Source organism: Gekko japonicus, unplaced genomic scaffold (genome assembly GCF_001447785.1).
Source record: "Gekko japonicus isolate JY-2015 unplaced genomic scaffold, Gekko_japonicus_V1.1 scaffold13, whole genome shotgun sequence".
Lineage (NCBI taxonomy): Eukaryota > Metazoa > Chordata > Lepidosauria > Squamata > Gekkonidae > Gekko > Gekko japonicus.
In genome coordinates this window covers 3,477,942-3,485,241 of record NW_015172553.1, presented here as the reverse complement: position 1 = coordinate 3,485,241, position 7,300 = coordinate 3,477,942, and the positions used below count along the sequence as shown (strand labels likewise).

The 7,300-nt window shown below is 48.1% G+C and overlaps 1 non-coding gene across 1 annotated transcript; it reads left to right on the top strand.

Annotated features, from left to right (window-relative positions):
* Positions 1 to 4,574: 4,574 nt before the first annotated feature.
* Positions 4,575 to 4,646, top strand: TRNAT-UGU. Its single transcript has one exon. It is a non-coding gene; the product is annotated as a tRNA-Thr (tRNA).
* The last annotated feature ends 2,654 nt before the right edge of the window (positions 4,647 to 7,300 follow it).

Below are 7,300 nucleotides of genomic sequence, written 5' to 3'. Positions count from 1 at the left end.
CCAGCTGGGTAAAAAACACAAAACACCGGGTGGTTGCCAGGCAGGGGGTTCTGGGGACTGCCCCAGGAGATAACAAATGGTTCAGGGGTGGGCATGCTTCCAACCACCACTACCCCCAAAAAAAAAAATGATTGCAGAAAAATGTTCCCTGGCTGCTTTTAAATGCAGACGACTGGATTTTCAGATAACTTGTTTCCTTTGTGACAATTTGCATATCTCTTTAGAAGGGGTGGGGAAATTCGGCTCCATTTGTCTGCTTATCACTCACAGTGGCTCGGATGGTGGGGAGGAGCAATTAAACCACCTTAAAATCAAATCCACATAACGCTGTGAGACACTGTAGTGACCTCGGAGTCGCCACTAAATTGCAATAAAATGATGCAGACAGCCGATGCTGAGACAAAGCAATACGAGAGCAGATGCAGAATGAGATGCAGACAGAAATTTGTTAGACGATGTGGGGTCGGTGGCACAACAGCAGGAAAGGCTAGTGCAGATTGGACCTCTGAAAGTGGTTTTGAGCTGCATCTTTTTCTGTTCCAGTGTGGGTTTGGTAAAACAGTGGAGCAAATGCTAGATGCAGATTGGACCACAGAGGAGGGTTCCTCTGCACTCCTAATGCCAAGGGGCATTCCTCTGGCCCTGGTGCCAATGTCAGTAATGTCAGCTGGAAGGAGCCTTGTTGGAAGAAAAGGGAAGGTGGAGCCAAGGAGGGAGAAAACCAACACCTGTGTCATGACACCAGTAGTGCAACAATGACAACTCCAGGATGGTGGGGAGTGGAAGGGGGTGGAACCAGAAGAGGCCAGAGGGCAGGCACAGTCTGCAGATCTGCCAGTAAGGCCCAGTCATTGACAGTTTTCCTTTATGCCATTCTGTAATTTTTTCCTTACTAAATTACATCATCAGCTCCTGGGCCTTTGCTGTCACCGGGTTGCTCTGGAGCTAGTTCTGGATCTAGTCCACAACAGCACAGGACTGGGACATAAGGCCAATCACCTTTGCTGATGGCTGTGAGTGACCACAGTATATTGTCCCCATCCTCACTGTGCCAGCCCAAGCAGTCATTCCAGTGGCTTGGCTGGAGAACTAGCCCTGCTGCTCCCTTGGCCTTGTTCAGAAAGCAAGCTGTATGCAGAGAGTTGCCCATTCTAGGCTGGGAAAATCCTGGAGATATTAGGGTGGAGCCTGGGGCAAGACCTCAGAAGAGCGTAGGGTCCCATACAGTGTTCCCTGTAAGCTGAGTTTGTATGAGCTAGCTCACGGTTTTTTAGCCTCCAGCTCACACCTTTTTGTCTCCGCTCAGGAAGGAGGGCTCCAGAGCAGACTAATGAATGCAGTAGCCAAATTCCTCACTCAGTAGCTCACAAAGTAGAATTTTTGCTCACAAGACTCCACAGCTTAGAGGGAACATTGGCCCATAGAGTCCACCTTCCAGAGTAGCCATGTTCCCCAAGGGAACTGATTTCTGTGATTTGGAGATCAGTTATAATTGTGGGTAGGGCTGCCAAGTCCACCCTGGGGACAGGGATTCCCCCACCGAAATGGCCCCCAATCCTCCAGTCCGGATCCGACCAGTGGGGGGAACCCCACCCCCAAAGTGGCCAGATCAGGCCAATGTGCCTGGCGTGATGATGTCACCCGAAGTTACGTCATCACGCTGGGCACGTCGCCAGACAACGCTCTAGCAATCGCCCTGAAAACTCTATTTTTAGGATGATTGGTACAGCGTCGCCCGGCGATATGCCCAGTGTGATGACATCACTTCTGGGTGACATCATCGCACCGTGCACACACGAAACCTCTGGACCGGGTCCCCCCTGCTATGCCAAGTAAGGCAGCTCCACTTCACAAGCATCCTGTGGCTCAAGCATAAAGATATTGACAATTCATATGACATTAATTAGGTGAGCAGTCCTGCCCTTTGGGGTTCCCACAGTGCAAAGGAATGACATTCTTCACCCTGACAACACTAAAGCTCAAACTAATTGATTAATGTACTTCTGCTCAGCAAAGTGAACATGTATCATATATGGGAGCTAATTCTTGATCCAGTGACATTTGCTAAATCTCATAATGGAGTTGATAATTATATGCATAACTTAGTCAGGTTTAATCTAATTTTGAATATCAACTTCTTTCCTTTTTGTGCATGTGAGTAATAATTCATGGGTGCAGTTAATTACAAGCATCTGGATCAATATTTTAATATCTCTTAATGAGCAGAATTCCCAGCCAAAGGACAGGCCTGAAAAACTGTTAATAATGTACACTGGAGAAATTAATGGCTAATTAAATTAAATGAGTTTATTAATGTGCCAATAAATCTGCACAATAAATTACTATCAGAAAGATCATTAATAAACATGCTGTGAAACTGGGTATGGGAAGGAGAAATGTGGAATGGTCACTACAAAAGGATAGGTGCCACTGCAGAATTCCAATGTGCTGGTATTTGGGTACAGGGTTGGATTAAGCCGCGCTGAGGCCCTAATCTGAAGGCCTAAACTGTAGCTTCCTTAGCCTGTGCTTGGTTAGGGTTGGGACTAGAGCCCAGATTAGGTCTATGGGCAGAGCACACAACTGGGGACTTAACCCTGCAGAAAAAGGCACATTGTACAAGCAGCCAAGTACAAGGAGCTGCGGTGACTCAAGTGGTTAAGATGCTGAACTGCAGGCTGTGGAAGGCCGGTAGTTCAGCAGTTCGAGACCCGAGTTGCCGCATGACGCAGTGAGCTCCCATCTCTAGTTCCAGCTCCTGACAACCTAGCAGTTCAAAAGCAAGAAATTGCAAGTAGATAAATAGGTACCACTTCAGTGGGAAGGTAACAGCGTTCCGTGAGCCTTGGTGTTTACTCATGCCGGCCACATGACCACGGAAACGTCTTTGGACAGCGCTGGCTCTTTGGCTTTGAAACGGAGATGAGCACCGCAACCCAAGAGTCGGATTTGACTGGCTTTCGAGCAAGGGAACCTTTACCTTTACCTTTACAAGGGTGATAATACAGACATGTTGCTAATATATGTCTTCTCAGAACCCTTACAGGCATTTCGGGACACAAATACCCAACTGGAAAAAAGTTTTATGTAATGAAGTCTAGGGAGAATTTCCTAGGATTATTATCTCCTCATTCTGTTGCACATGTAGACCTGGCCTTACTCCAGGGCTCTAGGCATTTTTCTCCAGCAAGGTTATATTATGTAGGGTTGCCAGCTCCAGTCTGAGAAGTTCCGAGAGATTAGGGGGTGATGTTTCGGGAGCAGAGGGAGCTGAACAGGAATGTTATGCCATAGAGATGACCTTCCACTCTGAAGCTGCCATTTCCTGCAGGGCAACTGATCTCTGAAGACTGGAGATCAGTTGTAATTCTGGGAGAACTCCAGGCTCTTCTTTCAGGTTATTCATGCTAGATGCAGGAAGCCTACCAGTCAGGGAAAAAAGGGCTTTAAGCACCTTCCTGAAGGCTCCTGAGGAAGAAGTTCATTCACAAACCAGTTCATGCCTTCTTGTGCCAATCCTGCAAATGTGGACATGAGTTGCCTAGAAAATAAGAACGCTTCCTCTGTTCTGCCTGAAATCTGGGGAGAAAGCCCCTTTGCACAAGGCGATGAGGTTTCCCAAGAATGTGGTCATATTGTAAATGCACCAAAAAGTTACAGGCTAAAATGTGTTTCCCATTGAAACCGCTGGTAACAAATAGAAATAAACTAAATAAATGGACATGAGCAATAATGGAGATTTAAAAAAAAACTAAACTAAACCTCAAGATAGTGACTAGTAGTTTTTGGATGACTTTCAATTAATTACTGATTATTTCATCATTATTTAGATGACCAAAGGTGAAAAATATGTTTTCAAGGAATGTGCCCAAATACACATAATAATGATGGTTAATAGGGCTGCCTTGACCTGTATAGCCCAAGCTAGCCCAATCTCATCAGAAGCTAAGCAGGGTCAGCTCTGGTTAGTAGTTGGATGGGAGATCATCAAGGAATACCAGGACTGCTACCAGTGTTTCCTCTAAACTGAGTTAGTGTAAGCTAGCTCAGTTTTTTAGCCTCCGGCTCGCACATTTTTATCTTAGCTCAGGAAGGACGGCTCCAGAGCAAACTAATTTCGCTGGCTCACAACTTTAATACCAGTAGCTCACAAAGTGAAATTTTTGCTCACAAGGCTCCACAGCTTAGAGGGAGCTTTGGTTGCTACACAGAGGCAGGCAATGATAAACCACCTCTGCATGTCTCTTGCCTTGGAAATTCTGTAGGGTCGCCTTAAGTCAGCTGCAACTTGACAGTACTTTCCACCACCAATAGGTGGGGTGAGGAAATGGGGGGCACCGTGGGTGCAATAGCGTGACATCACTTCTGGGGAAACTGCAGTGATTCCTAGAGTGGACTGTTTCCCTGGTAGTGATGTAACGCTGCCATGCTAAAGCAATTTAAATTTTTTCCTGCTCCTGGTTGCCAGAGCAGCTGTAGTAAATGGGAGGGGGGATCCCCCACCAGGAACCTGGCATCCCAGTGAGACTGTAAAAATCTGTGAACACAAAATAAAACAAAATAAAATGAGGGGAGGGGCTGTGGCTCAGTGGTAGAGCATCTGCTTTGTGTGCAGAAGGTCCCAGGTTCAATCCTTGCCATCGCCAGTTAGTGATCAGGTAGCAGATGATGGCTGTGCACCGGCGTAAAGTCCAGGGGGGCTGGGGGGCCCGAGCCCCCACCGGAATTTCCCACTCCTCGCCCTCCCAAGCCAGCGCCCAGCCACAGGGCATTGCTGCTCGGCCTCCCCCAGCTCTCCTCGGGGGCTCTTTAAAAAGTTGTGGCTGCGCAGCAGTCGCAGCTGCAACGGGGGGGGCGGGGCGAAACGTTCCCTCCTTGCCTCCTTGAGCTCCGGTGTGGCTGTTCTCGTTGCAGCTGCGACGGCCGGGGGGGGGGCGAAATTCCCTCCTTGCCTCCTTGAGCTCCGGTGTGGTGGTCTTCGACTCTAGGGGCAAATTCCACCTGTGAGAGAAGTCATGGCTCCCCCAGCTCTGGTTAGGGGCTCTTGTCGGGGTCAGCTGCAAACAGGGGGGGACTGCTAAACTCCTCTCCCTGCCCTTTCCAGCCTCCGTGCCAAAAAACGGCCTGCAGAGCCGGCCCAACCCTCCCCTCCTTTCAGTTTCGGACTCATTATATCCTATGGGCCATTGAACTCAATGGCAAAAACATAGGATATTTTCTGAAGGCTGGAGGGGAGGGGGTTTGAGGGAGAGGCTCCAAACTCGCAGTGTAGCTGCTGGAGCCTCTCCCGAAGATACCAACCATGTTTGAAGAACATTGGACCAGGGGGTCCAATTCTACGGGCCCCCAAACTGGTTGCCCCTATCCCCGCCATTGTTCTCTATGGTGGGAAAAAAGTAACTTTTTGGCCTGATATTATGTTCTTATTCCAGTGTGGTGTGTGTGGGGGGCTTTCTAAGTTTCTAAGCAGTGTGCTAAGAAGGCAACTGTTCCTGGGGTTAGCCCAGCCAGGGACATTGCTAGGGCAGTTCCCAGGCCTCCCTAAACTTCTGGGGAGCCCATCCCTAAATCCCACATGGGTCCACCTCCATAGATAGTGACCATGGCCTATGATGTCACTAGCTTCTCCCTATGATGTCATTGGGTCCCAGTTCTTTTAATAACTTAGCAATGCCTCTGGCCCAGCCCCAGCCCCCCCCCCGGGAAATTGGAAAGTCTACGCCCATGTGGCTGTGGTTAGATGTGCCACTTTGTATAGTCAGGATGGGCTTCTGATTTCATCCAGTGTTTTTTCGATACGGAGAGGTTTGGTCAGACATCCCATCAAAATCTGCCTCGTTGCGGGCTCACCCCATCATTGATCAATTAGATGGAGCAGTTCGGCATGCTTTTTATGTGTGTGTCCTTTGTGCATGCATATAATCGCATTTTTGAACAACCACACGGTGATCTCTGCATGTAGGGGTTTTTGCGCATATGCTTCATTGTGTCCTTGAGTCAAATCTCCGCTTTGATAGCTCGCCAATCCTTCTGCAGAGTACTGTGATCTCATTGGTTCATGTTGAACCATGGTCACCCACCAGAAATGACTCCCTTTCCTGATCATTTTCAAATCTAGCCTAGAGATGGAGTTGATGGCTGGTTATCTCAGGCTGGTGTCAGAAGCCATAGGAATCATCACCCTGTGCATGGTGCTCTTGTACAATGGCACAAATATGTGGTTATGTGCATATTGCTAAGTGAACAGAAAAAAATGGTTCCAAGGCAGGATGGAGTAATCAGACCACCCCAATGGATTGAGAGTGTGAGTGGTTGATCAGACATTGGAAAATCCATGGGGGAACCAGTGACAACCATCAGGACTGGACTTCACCCATTGCCTATTTACTCCAACTCAAGGATGGGTGAAAACGGGGTGCTGATTAGTGGGGAACCAGTCACAAATCCTGGTGTCTGAATGTGCACTTTAAATCTGCCTGGCAACAGCAACAATATTGGATCAAAGAGTGTGTCTGATCATAGCCGATGTGAAAGACCTCAGCCTGAGACCCTGGAGAGCTGCTACCAGACAGAGTAGACTGACCCTGAGAGATCTGTTGTCTGACTCAGTACGAGGCAGGTTCATGTGTTGGAGTGAGGAGAGGCAGGATGCTCACTGAGTAACATTGGACCTCTCTCTCATTTTAATCCACCTCATGAGATTGTTGTGAGGATTTGACAAAAAAAAATGAGATCAATGGGATAAAAATGTAACAGGAGCAACCAGATGTGTGAAGCTAGTGAAGAAAGGAATGAGGGAAAGGGACCTGAGCCAGGGGGTGTTGACAAAGGCAGGGCACCTCATTCTCTAGGGCAGCCTTCATGGGCCCACTATTACAAACCAACCTTTGCTTTACTGTGTCCCCCTCACAACACAGGAAAGTGGTTCCTCTCTGGAGCAATTCTCTTTCAGTGGCAGCCTAACTATATCTCACTACAAGAAAAGTGGATGTTAGCAAAGCCCTCTGCCATTTCATTCTTCATTGCCCAAGCAAACTCTACTCTTTATTATTCACCTGGGCTGAAGGAAGATAAAGCAGATGTAATATTGCATAGAATGAAAGCTCCCGTCTTAAATCATCTTGTCTCAGTGTTGCCCACAGCGCACAGCTTCTTGAGGGAGGGAGAGAAAGAGAGAGATCCTCACAGAGCCGACATGCTTGACATCTTTTGGTGCACCTGAGTGGATTGATTGCTGGGTTTCTCCCCAGTGTCTCTGGTATGGGAAAGAAGGTGCTGCTTGTCCTCAGAGGGAAATGAA